General features: G+C 40.2%; 1 long non-coding RNA gene across 1 annotated transcript; it reads right to left on the bottom strand.

Annotated features, from left to right (window-relative positions):
* Positions 1-434: 434 nt before the first annotated feature.
* Positions 435-16,075, bottom strand: LOC116374016 (uncharacterized). Its single transcript, XR_004209815.1, has 3 exons — positions 16,013-16,075; positions 3,507-3,551; positions 435-3,361 (listed from the first exon to the last, which is right to left on the bottom strand). It is a non-coding gene; the product is annotated as an uncharacterized LOC116374016 (long non-coding RNA).
* Positions 16,076-17,099: the final 1,024 nt, after the last annotated feature.

Genomic DNA, 17,099 nt, shown 5'->3' with positions numbered 1-17,099 from the left:
AAATTATTTGGTTGTGCAAACCCAAAGTTTCATCAGCTGTCCGGGTGGCTGGTCTCAGACTATCCCGCAGGTGAAGAAGCCGGATGTCCTGGGCAGGTTACACATGGTCTGCGTTTGTGAGGCCGGTTCGACATACTGCCAAATTCTTTAAAATTATGTTGTTAGAGAAACAAACATTACATTCTTTGGAAAAAGCTCTGATGGACATTTCTGCAGTCAGCATGCCAATTGCACGCTTCCTCTAAACTTGAAACATCGGTGGCATTGGATTGTGTGACAAAACTGCACATTTTAGAGTGCCATTTTATTGTCCCCAGCACTAGGTAATCAGCTTCTTTATATGCCACACGTCAGATGGATGGATTATCTTGGCAAAGGTGAAACACTCACTAACAGGGATGTCTATTATATATATATTTTTTAATCCGTGGTAGACTGTTGCATGGCAGACCAATCAGGACTCATCTCTCGGCATGACCAGCACCTTCATTATCTCAGCCAATTAAGGCTAACCAGGAAGAATCCTTTGTTTCTCCATGAGAAATAAACTATGTTTGTAATTTTTTAAAATGTATTCATAATTACAGATACCCTACAAGTTTGTTATTAAAGGCACATGAAAGTTTAAAAGTAAAACCTGTTGATAAAAAAATAAACATCTCTCCTATGAATTAGGAACATCCTTCTTACACCTCACTTGAGAGATCCAGACACAAATGTGAAACATTGGTGGATATAGCGTTTTGGAACACACCTCTTCAATTGCACTGTACTGGTGGTCCTCCCACTGTATATTATGAAGCACTCTAACCTGCTTAGACGTTTTCACTCAGGCCCCCCTTTCACCATTGGGGAACATCCCTGCAAAAGTTGCAGGTTTAAAGCTCATTTCATGCAATTCTACACATTGTCATAGGGTGCAGAGAACATGTTGCAGTTTTAAAGCTACATTTTCTTGCAAAAAAGCAGGCAGAGTTCAATACATTTTTGCCATGCATAATGTTAATTCATGTGCGCCCCACAGTTTGGGAAGCACTGGCTTAGAGTTCCGCCCCCGGGCAATGCAGGGTGATCCAAACCAACTAGCGAGCATGCCTCTCAGCTGGAGGTGCCCCTGCTCTCCCCCTCACCACCACCGCACACACAGGGAGCCCCAACAGCCACAGCCGCAGGCTAACTAGGGGTGAAGGGAGAGTCTCTCTTTTTTTCCATTTAGCCAGAGCATGTCTGAGGAGTGGTAGCATAACACCGTTGTTCATAAATGTTAGTTCTGAAATTAGCATTTGAGTTTACACGCACAGCTGCTCAGATTCTCAAGGCTGTCTGCCTCTTAGATCTGGGATTTGTGACCCTCAGGTTTTGAGGTCATGGTGATGGCATTGACCCCCTTTCCATGCCCACAGCCTGCTACCCGCTGCATCCTCCCAGGATTTACTGTGGCAGCACGGCAGAAGATTCTGTGGGAAATCTGGGGATGCCGCCACACGAGCCAAATCGGTGGTTTGGAACAATTAGAGAGCTCTGAGCTCAGAACCCTGGTTTGGATTGGATGGGAGGTTATGGGTGTGTGGAAACATAAGCAGGGATGACACAAGAGGGAGGTGGGGAACAGGCAACCGGCTCATCATTCCATTAGATGACAGAGAGCATGTCACCACCAGAGCCCAACACGGCTTTAGTCCTCTTGATCCATGCTGGATCAAGCCTTCTGTAGAGTTCTCTATAGAGGTTTATGTGGTGTGCTGTAAGTCATACGATTTCTTGATTTCCTCACATGCATCCTTTATGAAGGTCAACTGACCCATAGAACCAACTTCTCTGGTTTTAAATGGACTATGTGGCATCGATATGAGTCCAAAGCATTAATTATAGTGTCCAAATTTACTACAGTGTAAAAATTATAATTTTGGTTATAAAGTCCAAAACAACAGAGTTTTGTAAGTGAGTTATTCATGACTTACTAGAGGGTTGGGTATGGATCATCAGTCTGGTCTCAGAAAAAAATGTATTATATTTGACCAAGATACTTGACACTCCATTTAGTATGATATGTTACTTTATATTAGGTTACATTAAACTGGCCTATGTAAATCTGGGACACTCAAATTAGTATGATATGTTACTGTTGGTATGACACCTGTTGGTCTGGGTAGATGAGTGGCTGTATAACGCTAAAGTCTAGCAACCCAAAGATTGCGTGTTGGAAATCTTAGCATGGACAACTTTAGCATTTTGGATCATTAGCAACTTTGCATCTACTTACCACTTTTTAGCTATTTACTTCACCTAACGTTAACCCTTAACCTAACTCCTAATTCTAACCTTAACTCCGGCCTGGATCCACAAGGGGGCTAAAGGGGGCATAGCCCCCCTCAGTTCAAACTTTAGCCCCTCTGTTTTATGTCACTATATACAAATAGCAAACAAGTACAAATGATTGAGTGACAGGTTGGCGCAATAAAAATATGTATTGCAGTGTGTAGGGGGCAACCTGGTCTCATAGACTAGATGTAGCATAGGAAAAGTACATCTGGGAAGCTCAGAATTTGTATGATATGTTAAGTTTGGTATGGTTACATAAGACAGAAGGTTACTTTAGGCAAAAACTAAAGAAGGGTGGATGGGTGGGCGTATAATATTGTAGGTTTTGCAAATTCTAACTTATTATAGGTTTTGCAAATTAGTAACATATCATACGAATTGTAATTCGTAACATCATACGAAATGCATGATGGACATCCACAAATTAATACATACCATACGAAACATAACATATGATACTAAATGGGGTGTCTCAGATTTACGTACAGAATAATATGAAATGCTCTGAGACCAGGTTGTGTCTTTAAGTCTCGAGTGTGGGTGATGAAGTCCCTTCCATCTATGTAATGTATGGACAGGTGGAGTCAGGTGGCTGGAGGGGTGGAGTGCATGACACTCCATCTGGATATGACAGTTTGCCTCAACCCATGGGTCCAGCAGGCAGAGTTCAATAACTACAGGCAGATGTGAGATTCAGGAGGATGGAACTCTTCTCATACCACTCATCAATCAGTAGCCTACAGAAGTGAGGTGTTTTGATAAGTTATAAGTGTAACAATACACCATTCTTCACAAAATACTGTAGAAAGAGTGTTCTGCTAATATAAAAATGTGCAAATATTATACCTTTCTGTATGGTGTCACATATAAGACAGGAGTTCCCTGACATGTTTGAAGAATACACAGCCCCATGTATCAGTCAGAGAACTCAATTTTAAAAGCTGATAGGCATGGCAGCATAGATCAGCTCCAGGCCCCTCTCGTCACAGATACTGGTCATGAAGGAGCCCGACTTCGGTACCTATATCAGACCCAGCTCCTATATCACAGAGGGAGGTAGAGAGAGAAAGTCATGGAAGCCAACAGTAAATACACGGTTGAACATAGCCAATCAGAGATCCGGATTCAGAAGAAAATTCACAAAGGACGTGCCAACATGGCACTGACTGGTTGGCATTACTCACTCGGGCCCAGGTGTAGTCCATTGGCACAGTGGAATGTTGCACCTCCTTACAACATACAAGACAAACATATACACACAGCACTGATTACATTATCATTAGTGGTTAGGTTAACTCCAGGACTAATAGTATACCCAGCTAGTACATTTGGTTCCTTGCAAGGTGTGGGAACATATAGTACCAGTCAAAGGTTTGGACACACCTATTCATTCGAGGTCTTTTCTTTATTTTACAATTTTCTACATTGTAGCATAATAGTGAAGACATATAACAATATGAAATAACACATATGGAATCATGTAGTAACCCAAAAAGTGTTAAACAAATCAAAATATTTTATATTTGAGAGACTTCAAAGTAGCCACCCTTTGCCTTGATGACAGCTTCGCACACAGTTGTGTCTAGTTAACTAGGCGTACTTTGGGTGGTGGACCATTCTTGATGCCCATGGGAAACTGTTGAGCGTGAAAAACCCTGTAGCGTTGCAGCTCTTGACACAAACCGGTGTGTGCCTAGCACCTACCACCATACCCTGACGGAAGGCTGCTGAGGGGAAAGCGGCTCATACTAATGGCCAGAACGAAGCTAATAGATTGGAATCAAACACCTGGAAACCATGTGTTTGATTCCATTCCACTCCAGTCATTAACACAAGCCCGTTCGCCCCAATGAAGGTGCCAACAACCTCCTGTGCCTACCCTGTTCAACAAAGTCACTTAACTTCTTGCGTCGAGCAATCCCGTATCCGGGAGCGTAATCATAGCCTCAAGCTCATTACCAACTATTCATGAAAATCGCAAATGAAATTAAAGAAATATATTCACTCACAATATTAGCCTTTTGTTAACAACACTGTCATCTCAGATTTTCAAAATATGCTTTTCAACCATAGCTACACAAGCATTTGTGTAAGAGTATTGATAGCTAGCATAGCATTAAGCCTAGCATTCAGCAGGCAACATTTTCACAAAAACAAGAAAAGCATTCAAATAAAATAATTTACCTTTGAAGAACTTCAGATGTTTACAATGAGGAGACTCTCAGTTAGAGAGCAAATGTTCAGTTTTTCCCAAAATAATATTTGTATAGGAGAAATTGCTCCGTTTTGTTCACCACGTTTGGCTAAGAAAAAAACAACTAAAATTCAGTCATTACAACGCCAAACTTTTTTCCAAATTAACTCCATAATATCGATAGAAACATGGCAAACGTTGTTTAGAATCAATCCTCAAGGTGTTTTTCACATATCTATTCGATGATAAATCATTCGTGGCAGTTTGGTTTCTCCTCTGAACCAAATGGAAAAATACACGCAGCTGGAGATTACGCAATAATTTCGATGGAGGACACCAAACGAGCACCTGGTAAATGTAGTCTCTTATGGTCAATCTTCCAATGATATGCCTACAAATACGTCACAATGCTGCAGACACCTTGAAAAACCACTGGCACAGGAAAGAGCTGTCCATAACTCGTCCACAAAAATCAGCATTCCAAACGTCACTCTTTTTGGGTGAAATTCCCATTTATTGCGCATATAAAATATAAATAGCTCCAAAACACATATTCCTATAGAAAAGGTAAAGAGAGAGTAATTCTATAAGCTATATCTGTGATACAGTAAGAACTGCATGTGCTCTCCTCTCACCTGTGCTAACCCTCCCTGGTCACCTGTGCTGCCTACGGTATGTACACAAGTGACTCGTGACCCATGACCCCAACATATAGTGCCCTCTAGTGTACAAAACAAGTTCAAATAACCCTTGACAGACAACATATACACAACACACTAAACAGGCCAAAATGACTCCTACAGTCTTTATATGCATATCACTATGATATTTACAGCATAAAATATTTGTCTTTGTTACACGAACTGCAGCGATTTGTTGTTGTTCAATGTATTTACACTCAAGCTGGCCATTGTTTGTGCAATGTCCACATGTAGCCTACACCTGTTGTAGGGATATTAGTAGTTCTGGGATTGGTCCCGCGGGAATGATCTAACAGCACACATAAGGAGAGACGAGATGAGACAATACTAGCCAGTTATAGAATATTGTGTTTTATGACAGCTGAGCTGACTCAAGACTAGGCATTCAACTTGCAGTTGATACTGTTTCCATTGTAATATGTAACATGTATTTACATGACCTTATGAAACATTGAAACTAATTTGCAAGTTACTTTTGTAGCAATGTGTTGAAACATAGTCTAGACACTGGCTCTTGCTATCTTGCCATTACTGATTTGACAGAGAAATATCAGCTAGAAAAGATATCATTGCTTGGTAATAGCTGCATCTGGCTAACTAGCTGCTGTCAGCGCAGACTTACATTAGCCTACACATAGAACTGAATTAGCTGACCATTCTGAGATGGCGAGTCAGTCAGAAGGGGAGAAGTCCTCAACTTCAAAACTTTGTTATTTCCATTGCAAAGCTAGCTTAGCTTACCTCGCTGTACTCACTACTGGCCTTTGTTGTTATTGAATGGCAAAGACACACCCAAGAAACACCCACGTCAAACCACACCTCCAAGACAACACTCGTTTGCCTTCAGCCACTAGCATTTCTAATGAGCAATTATGAAAAACCAGGCCAAATCAGGAAGTGCAGTTGCCCTTTAATACAAATGATAATGCCACCCTTGAAAGCTAGGAGGAAGAGAAGCATGTAAAGGACTAGTGGAGCCCCGTTGAATTAAAGATTGAACAAAAATACTCTCTTTACAGGGCATGAGAGCAGAGCGGCTGTATGAACGGCCTGTTTGCACACATCCCCAGGAGGCTAGACTCAAGCTCCTCTACTCTGCTGTTACGAGGAAGACATCTCTTCTCTTCTAAAAGAGCTAAAGCGGGTTCTTTTAATAGAGTAAGCACATGTAAGGGTAGAGAGCTTTACCGACAGTCGGATAGCATGGCGTGAAATCTCTGCAGTGGAGAGTGGGAGAGCTCTAGGCTGACTTCATGATGACCCATCTCACTACAGAGAACAGGCACCAATTATCCGGCAGAGATGGGTAGAGAAGATATACTGTACAAAGTTGAAGCCTTCGCATGGCATCCGTGCCATTCTAGCTTTGTGGCCACCAGGGTCAAAGTTCACACAGCAAACAACCTCAGGGGAGTTGTTTGTATCACCTCCTTAGACAATATGTCTTTGTTTAAATTGGTTTTAAATAGAACATTCAACAGTTAGCTTGTTTTAATATGTTACCCATCCATTTGCCTTTTTAGTACAGTATATAAACAGGGACTAGTAGTTTAAATGAATCAGCATTATTGCCGACTGTGAATGAAGAAAGTGTTTGAGTTGCTGTTGCGATTATGAATACTTTTGGCATCCCCCCCCACACTATTGTGGATTCATTCCCATCTTGCTGTCATAGGCCACATGGGTGACTGGAGACTGCTGTGCGTGTGTATGACTTTCTCTCCGTCTGGGACTGGGGCCTCATGTTTGGAGGCATACTGAGACAGGGAGACTGGGGAAGACAGACCTCTGTGATAACTCAGACAGAGGACATGTAAAGGACAGCAGAGAAACACTCTCTACCCCCCCCCCCCACCACCCCCTCTCATGGGACTTCATCTCCTCATTGGGTTCCTGCTCACGCAAGCCGGATTACTGCAAGGGATCGGAATACTTATGAGGTTGACTGCTGCTACACTCACAGCGCTGGGATATGGATTCCCTTTCTCCTGAGAGTCCTGTCACTGCTACACTATATCAAACAACATTCCAAGACGAATTTTGAGCAAAAATAGTTTCTTATTATAATCAGAATTATTGCTGATGTTGGAGAATCACAGAAAATGCTATTTACATACAACTGAGTGCTAATGACGAGAACTGCCAACAATGATCTTTGTTAACATTTATTGTGACAATTTTTAAATCACCAGAGAGGAGTTGATATTAAAGGCAAAATCATTTCATGAAGTTTAAAATGACAAGCAAATTCTGCACAAATATTAGCCAATGCAGTCAATTGAAGGTCTATCATGTCTTCAGGCTAATAAGTAGTAACTACTGTATACTAGTCAACAGATTGAAGGAATGACTGACGGCCAGCAAAGCCTTCATCATAAGCCATGTTGTTCTATTGGTGCTAGTGTATAGAGTACCACAGTCATAAAACCAATAAAACCTAGCGGTCAAACAGGGAAATGGTCCCAATAGTTTTTCCACATAGGAGACTTTAGAAACACTTAAAATAATGGCTGTGTTTCATGTAGGCACACCCTGGTGTGACGTTTGAATAACCGCGTCAATCTCTCTAGGACAAGGTGACTTTTACCAATATATTTGCCTGGATTTACATCCCAAAAATGAAAGCTAACTAGCTGCTAATGTGGCTATAATAAAGAACTACAAATGCCATGATGATCTGGATGAGGCTAAGAATCTTTGGATTAACAATCTAAATGTAGTAATTAATACATTGGCAACATTTCTGTAAATGGACAATTGTGTTAACGGTCTTGTGCAAGTTTTAAATTGACACAATACCTGTTAGCAAAGGTGTCAGCTAGAGATAATGTGCAGTAGCTTGCAGGGATTTGTAGTTTTGCATGATGTCTACTTTGACTCTAAGTAGCATTTTCAAATCTGAGAGTAAATAGAGCCGAATATATTGATTAAAGTCCCCTTGTCCCAGAGAGATTTACATGGTTACCCTAATGTCACGCTGGGGTAAGCGTACACAAAACAAATCCCCTATTTTAAGTGTTTATAAAATCCCCTATGGGAAAAATGAAGGGTGGAAGAACCATTGGAACCATTTCCCTGTTTGACTGCTACGCTTTATGGGTATTATGACACCTCCACTGTGGGGCTCTATAGTAGTATCATACTACATAGGACACCTAATGAACAAACTGATCGTTTCCTCATACAATTTGTGTGATGCAACGATCATATAACCTTGTGAAAAAGATTTGTCAAACAAATGCCTAGCTTACCCCTTTACTGTGCAAACAACTTCATAAAATGACCTAAAAATAAGTAATTTAGGTATCTTATGGTCTCTGTTTTTAACATTATGCCCGGACCAAACCTTCCGTGAGGGTTAAGCAGTAATCAGGTGGCTGGTGGTCAGTGGTGGTTAGTGGATCAGCCGGTTCCGCCCTGCCACTGGAACACTGTGGGTACATGGTGAGTACATAAGCAGGCCAGCTCACACAGGCCAGATCACTTGACATGCTGGATGTTTGAAAGCAACTCTGGTTTTGTCCTCTGTTTGCTCTTGACACCATGGGTCCCGTACACAGACTATGCCTAGTTCCGCACAATCTGCTTTTTAGTCCAGAACTAGTCTTGAAGACTATAGACCTTAGGTCTTCTACCTATGGCATTAAAGTAGGTACTGTCTGGGTATTTTGGGATCACCATTCCGTAATATGCATGATTTGACCCTGGACGAGGTTATACATTAATGTCTTCTAGTTCTAAATATGCAGATTAGTAGCATACAATATGCAGATTAGACAGATTAATTGTGCTGAACATGTGAAAGATTGAAATCCTCACATCATCAGTTCTTCACTTCGGGTTACTCTGTTACTCTGTGATCTTTTCTAATGTGGCAGTGACTTTGAGCATTCCGTGCCTTATAGATAAGGCCTGCCCACCCACATTTGTGTTGCAAACGTATTTGTAACAGGTGCCTTGCGCCCTTTCTTATTTGATCATTACATTCCCTTAGATACTGTCCATGTGCATTGCCTACATGAGATGCCAGAAATGCAGTATCATTTAAAATCTTTATAATGTACAGCACACTAGTATAGTACGTGGGCAGGTTGAGGGTCATGAAATATTGTGTGAATGAGGTGAGGGTGGATTGCGGGTAGGTTGAATAAAGGGAAAACAATGCATTAAAAATCCATAAATGTATCATTCTTGTGCAATTCATATCTACAGGCTACATTTATTTTTTTCTTTAATTATTTGTATTTGGCATTAGCCTAACCTAAGCTTTAGGGTCTAATTGTAAGCTTGCCGAATACACGCTAATTGCAAAACACTTTTGGGCAACTTGGGCAGAATAAGTTTATGTCAATCCACTGAGGCAAAAAGAACAATGTCGGAGTTTAATTCAATAAGAGAATAGCTGTGAAATATACTGTATTAGCCTTAACTGATGTACAGTGGCAAGAAAAAATATTTCTTAGATTTCTGCATAAATTGGTCATAAAATTTGATCTGATCTTCATCTAGGTCACAACAACAGACAATCACAGTCTGCTTAAACTAATCAATCACACACAAACAATATGTTTTAATGTCTTTATTGAACACACCATGTAAACATTCACAATGCAGGGTGGAAAAAGTATGTGAACCCTTGGATTTAATAATTGGTTGACCCTCCTTTGGCAGCAATAACCTCAAACAAACATTTTCTGTAGTGTGAATCAGGCCTGCACAACAGTCAAGAGGAATTTTGGACCATTCCTCCTTACAAAACTCTTTCAGTTCAGCAATATTCTTGGGATGTTTGGTGTAAATTGCTCTCTTGATGTCATACCACAGCATCTCAAATCGGGTTGAGGTTAGGACTCTGACTGGGCCACTCCAGAAAGCGTATTTTCTTCTGTTGAAGCCATTCTGTTGTTGATTTACTTATGTGTTGCATTACCCAACTTCTGTTGAGCTTCAATTAGCGTACAGATAGCCTAACATTCTCCTGCAAAAAGTCTTGATCAACTTGGGAATTAATTTTTCTGTCAATAATAGCAAGCTTTCCAGGCCCTGAGGCAGCAAAGCAGCCCCAAACCCTGATGCTCCCTCCACCATACTTTACAGTTGGGATGAGGTTTTAATGTTGGTGTGCTGTGCCGTTTTTTCTCCACACATGGTGTTGTGTGTTCCTTCCAACAGTAGTTTCATCTGTAGTTCCAACAGTAGTTTCATCTGTCCACATAATCTTTTGCCAGTAGCACTGTGGAACATCCAGGTGCACATTTGCAAACTTCAGACGTGCAGCAATGTTTTTTTTGGACAGCAGTGGCTTCTTCCGTGGTGTCCTCCCATGAACACCATTCTCGTTTAGTGTTTTACGTATCGTATACTCATCAACAGAGATGTTAGCATGTTCCAGAGATGTCTGTAAGTCTTTAGCTGACACTCTAGGATTATTCTTAACCTCATTGAGCATTCTGCACTGTGCTCTTGCAGTCATCTTTGCAGGATGGCCACTCCTAGGGAGAGTAGCAACAGTGCTGAACTTTCTCAATTTATAGACGATTTGCCTTACCGTGGACTGATGAACCTCAAGGCTTTTAGAGATACATTTGTAACACTTTCCAGCTTTATGCAAGTCAACAATTCTTAATCTTAGGTCTTCTGGGATATCTTTGTTCAAAGGCATGGTTAACATCAGGCAATGTTTCTTATGAATAGCAAACTCATATTTTGTGAGTGTTTTTTACAGGGTAAGGCAGCTCTAACCAACATCTCCAATCTCGTCTCATTGATTGGACTCCAGGTTAGCTGACTCCTGACTCCATTTAGCTTTTGGAGAAGTCATTAGCCTAGGGGCTCACATACTTTTTCCAACCTACACAGTGAATGTTTAAATTATGTATTCAATATAGACAAGAAAAATACTATAATTAGTGTGTTATTAGTTTAAGCATACTATGTTTGTCTATTTTTGTGACTTAGATGAAGATCAGATCAAATTTGATGACCAATTTACACAGAAATCCAGGTAATTCCAAAGCGTTCATACTTTTTCTTGCCACTGTATGTCTGGACCATTCAGACCACATCGACATCCTATGTGAATTAGATTGGATCAACCATGCATGACCCCATTTGCAACGGATGCACAGTGAGCATTCTATTGACATTGTTTGAAATGTAGTAGCCTAGACGTACCCTAGCACACAATTGTATTGTTGGCCTGGACAAACTCACCTGATTCAACTCATTGAGGGCTTGATGATTAGTTTACAAGTCTGTATAAATCAAATGTATTTATATAGCCCTTCTTTCGTCAGCTGATATATCAAAGTGCTGTACAGAAACCCAGCCTAAAACCCCAAACAGCAAGCAATGCAGGTGTAGAAGCACGGTGGCTAGGAAAATATACAATTCCTCTCAGTTCTTCTATGGCCTGCATACTCACCAGACATGTCAGCCATTGAGTACATTTGGGATGCTCTGGATCGACGTGTAACGACAGTGTATTCCAGTTACCGACAGTGTATTCCAGCGAATAGAATGGCATCAAATACATGGAAACCATGGGTTTGTTGTATTTAATACCAGTCCACTCATTCCGCTCTAGCCATTACCACGAGTCAATCCTCCCCAATTAAGGTTCCACCAACCTCCTGTGAAAGTCAACAGCTTCAGCAGTGTGTGCCACCGAGAAGCGATAGTGACATGACTGCTATTTGACAATCCATAAGGCTTTTCTTATTTATTTTATTTTTTATATATGATAAACTTACATGTTGTAAGGACCTCATTTTTATGTTTCCCATAAAAGCAGATTATTTATTTCCCTTTATGTGTGTGAAACTAATAAACAAAAATGTGGGATCTTGTCATATACAGCATGCAAAAATGTGAAAAATGTTGTCCAACGTTAGTAGTAGCTAGTAGCCTAGTCAAGGATGTGTCAGTGCAATTTTGATCACATGACATTTTGTTACAGACCAACGGAACAAGTAAACCTTGAATTTGTAGGTTTAAAATATCCCTCTAGTGGCCAGGATTGACCTATTTTAACATGAAGAAGTACCAGAATATAATCACTACCACCTGTTGAGGTTAGCATAGAACTAACGTGTGCAATGTTATCTGATGGGACCAGCTACAATTTAGTGATCTTGTATTGTACCTTTGAAACATCAGTTCTTCAATGTTCAGAAGAAAAAAACTATAGGCTGGACAGCACCTCCTACTGGAGACTTGATCTATCTATAGCTATCCATTTAGTCTTACATCCAAGGTTTTAACCAAACCCAACCCTGCATAGCTTTGATATTTGTCACTGACTAGTACCAATGTGCTATCGTGAGAATAACAATTGGGGAATCTCTTAATAACTAAATATAGTCCCTGCTGCATTCAAAGTCATTCCCAAGGATAGGTTCACCAGAGCAAATGAAATGCAATATATCATCAATGAGACTATTTAGGCCTAATAGCATTTGCAAAGTCATCAACATCTTTTGTTTCAATTCAACCCAGGGTTCAACTGAAAATAAACCATACATATAGGCCTAGGGTATCAAGCTTTGGTTGATTTCTAAATGTAATCGTCAAGTTCATCATTAACATGTTGGATTCACGTCTCCATCTCAACCAAAATCTAAGTTGAAGAATAGGACTAAATCAAATTGTATTTAAAGTGCAATTAACGTTTGATTTCATTTAGTCCTATTCTTTAACTTAGATTTTTGGTTGAGATGGAGATGTGAATCCAACATATAAATTATTAATTTGAAGACAAACTTGATATTGAATTGTGTTTGGTTGTCAACGCAACCCAATATCAACATTTGAAGGAGATGTATCTTCTGCTTGGACAGTTCCATCTGTGCCACTGACTTAGTCTGGCTTTAATTCCAGTATGTCTACAAATTAATAATTGATACGCTGAATTAACGTCTCCATTGCGTTGACAGCCAAACACAATTGAATATCACTTTTGCAATACAGTAAATAGCCTATTAACAAAGTATTTATTCAACCTTCCAATGATTAACACATCCATGGCCACAGTTTGAGGTTAGCCGACTGTAACTATAAATGTCTTATTATGTAATCATAGAAATTGGTTGCAGGTCTGTGGAAATCTTCACAATTGCCATAATAACCTGTGCAAAATCTAGAACAGCTTTGATCACATGTGATTTTAATGTAATCTCAACTGCAACCTAGGTCATTTGGTTGTGCTATTAGATGAAGCATAGTGATAACACATTTAGTTGTTGTATAAATACAAAATATCTGACATGGTATTCCTCTTTTGAACTTTGTTGTGCTTTTAGATGGTTGAAAGCCTAGTGATAACACATTGGGAACTGAACAAACCTCAGGCTGACTTTTTGAGTGGGTGAATAGAGGTTGAAATCTCATTTATTAAGTCTCCTACAAATATTACCCACATTTCCACATTATAATGACATGATGTGTCCAGTGGGTGGTTGTCTACAGAAGGCTAAAGGTAGCAGCTGGAATATAATCATTATAAGGCATGTAAACAATTTCCAATATGCTGTAAAGGTTATGCTTGGCTGATCAAAATGATACTTCAATAAGTAAGCTAGAACAACATAGCGCTAGACGAATACAAAGAACAGCGAGACTGTGAGGGCTCTGTTTTCCAATAAGGCAATGCAAGTAGCCCAGTGAACACCGATTTAAGAATGTGTCATGCCAAATGATGATATCAGCTCAACTTATTTTCCTACACATATCTCAAGGTCAGCTGGCGGTGAGATTTGCCTCTGTACTTTCTTGAGCAGGGTAAATATACATCTGTGCAAACAAGTGTGAGTAGCAGTCAAAGGGCCGGCACCACAATATGGGAGAAAATATGGCTTTATTTTCCCTCTGTAAAAACAGGGAGGAACAGGGAATCTGTTCTTCCCTGTGACTGTGTACTCCTGTAGGAGACACTCCATGTTTGCCTGTCAGGGAGATGAACGAGAAACACGGGCTGCTCAGAAGGGTCAGGGAGCGGTTTGAAATCCTCCTTTGTGCTCCTAGTCTAGCTGTGTTGGAGACAATACGGATAATGAGAGAGGAATTTGGCGTGGAGCAGAGTGCACACACAGGGGAAGCACCTCGCCCAAGCTCAGGAGCCCAACCAGCTGTCGGGGCTTTTGTCTCCAAGGGCTCTGACTACAGGCATGCATGGGAAATGATTGATATCACTGCTGCACTCTTTGTCTGTAGATGACAGTACTGAACAACTTACACACACTAGAAATGTGGTCCTGCTGTGAGAGCCACCATATCATATTGTATATCTACTGTTTTAGTGTAAAGTTGTACCATGAATGTATACATTTCCTTTATGTTCTGTACTTTTTGGTGAAGAGGTCTATTGTCGCCTGTAGGTCTATGTTCCCACATTACTGATCTCTAATAAGTGTATAAAAACATGGCCTCTGCATTGTCGATTTAGGTGTTTCTCAGTTTCCTATGTTAGCTATCAACTCGACGGGAGGTCTTCAATCATGAGCATGCTACTGCTTTAGCTTTCTCTGAGGCACAATGTTATGTTCAGTCATAGATTGCTACTGTCCCTGAGATTTCAATGTAGTGTTTTTTTCCTGGGGTATTTTTATTTGGTTGCCAAGAGATCAAATGTATTATCGATGGACAAGATGCATTTTCTTAGTTGCCAAGGTGTGACCGTGCTGATGCATTATGTCCTCAATAAGTGAGCAATTATCTGACATCTCTCTCAGCATGGCATTGAGTTTGTATCCAGGAGCCAGAAACACATGGATATCATATTGTAGGCTATACACGCGGTGTGTGTCCGGGTGTCCTTCAGTGATCCTTATCTAGTGGTCATCTGATCTTAGATGTGTCTGAGGCTGAACCCCTGCACCATTCCGTTTCAGAACCACTTGATAAAGGATTGATGCAGATTGATGTAGGTTGGCGTAGAATTACTAGTAATTATATTTTTAGAAAATGTATTTCTTGGGATGGCCTAATGTTATGTTCATGGTGGTCCTTAAAATCATGAATAAATACAATTAAATGTTTTGTTGTTTAGAACAGGTTAAGGTCAACTTGTGTATTGTCCCATTTATATGGATTCATATGGTTTATCATTGTAATAACAATACCAACTCACGCCCCTTGCCTTGGAGGAGGAGGGACTTTTCAACTTCCATGCACTGAATAATTGCAACAAGTCCCATGGTTGAAGGAGCAAGACGTGGATGGAAAAGCGCCTTGCGCGGCACACGTGGATGGGGATATATGTGGCAACCTGTTGATAACGGATTTATGACAACGGATAACTTTGTAGGAGTACAATTACAAAAGTGACAACAGACACATTATTGAAAGAAGATATTGTTCTTGCCGACGGCGAAGACAGAGTAATAGGCTACTGCATTCCCATGGAATTCAAACTTTTAGGATAGTGGTAACAAATGTGCTAACTTTTATCTAGTAACGCTTAGGTGGCCTACCGATGTCACAGGTTTCTGTAAATGTGAAACAGTATCATAAATAATACAAATGATACTGCGCGGTGAAAGAATAGTCCTACAAAGCAAATCGTTTCGTTATTATGTACAGTATAAACACATAACAGGTGTTTTCGGAGTAGTCAAAGAGCATACTTATTTGTATACATAAATAACTGTCAAACGTGCAAATAACTGATCGGTAGGTAACCATTCACCAAGAAGAAGCCTATTTGAAATGGTCTGCACTTGCTTTATTTACTGGGAAGAGATAACTTGGAAAATAATTCAATTAAAGTCTTGGATCACAATGAAACTCCTGAACTTACTTTGCGTTGTTGTCGGGTTGTGGAGGACATGCCTGACGAACGGAAACTGCCGGAACCTCTTCATTGACAGCTGTCATTGCTCCTCCGAGAGGTCCAAGAGGTTGGGCAGACAAACGTTCCGGGTGAAAGTGGTGTGTGATGATGTGGAATTACTGGACACTCTACAACCCAGTTTCTTACCCAACAAAACAGTTTCCCTGTGAGTATGGCATCAAACAACCAACAAAACAGTAGTTGAACAAAGGTTGTTAAAAAGTTGTTAAAACGTTGTGTGTACCAAATGCAGGGGCATTAGGCTTCTACTTCCAGCTTATACATACTATATACATTTCACGCACACAGTTGATTTTAAAATATGTATCTTTTGTTTGTTTTTAGTCCTATCCTTCAGCTCCACTCAACCCCTCCCATCTATCTCTATTTGCCATATATTTTTCAACTGTGCTGTGTGATATTTCTCAAAAGTTCAGAACCTTTCTATTCTCATAGATTCTACATATTGTACATTTAAATAAAAAAAATTGCTAAGAGTATTATTATATTATTGATAGATTGACTATGACTTTTTAAATCACCCATCAGTGCTATTTGCAGAGGGGGACATAACTTGGCTAGGGGTTCTGGGGGTTCTCACATTTTTTTTTGGGGGGGGGGGGCATCTAAAGCACATTTCATGCATTTCTACACAATCTAATATGACTCATGTCCCTTCTAGTTGTCTCCTATTTAGAACAACAAAAAGTAAGCATAAATGCCCACAGTCATCAAGCTAGGAAAGAGATGATTAAATATGTTTAAGTGATTGATAAGACTGAACTAGATCCATGATAATTCCATAATCAATATTGTGTTGCACCTTTAACAAATGAACAACTCGTATGAATAAAGTACAAAGACTTAACTTTTGATTGTCTTTAAGACAGCCTCTATATCAAATTTCAGCCAGACCGCCCAGCCAACCCGAGACTACTACACGCCCGACCCCCACCAGTCTAGTCAATAACTCAACTCTTTCCCCAACACAACATCCTTCCCATCTTTTTTTATGTCTCAAGGGAAAGGTTTGGGGGGGAAAAGTTGAATGAAA

Source organism: Oncorhynchus kisutch, linkage group LG4 (genome assembly GCF_002021735.2).
Source record: "Oncorhynchus kisutch isolate 150728-3 linkage group LG4, Okis_V2, whole genome shotgun sequence".
In the NCBI taxonomy this organism is placed as follows: domain Eukaryota; kingdom Metazoa; phylum Chordata; class Actinopteri; order Salmoniformes; family Salmonidae; genus Oncorhynchus; species Oncorhynchus kisutch.
This window is presented reverse-complemented; position numbering and strand designations above follow the sequence as displayed.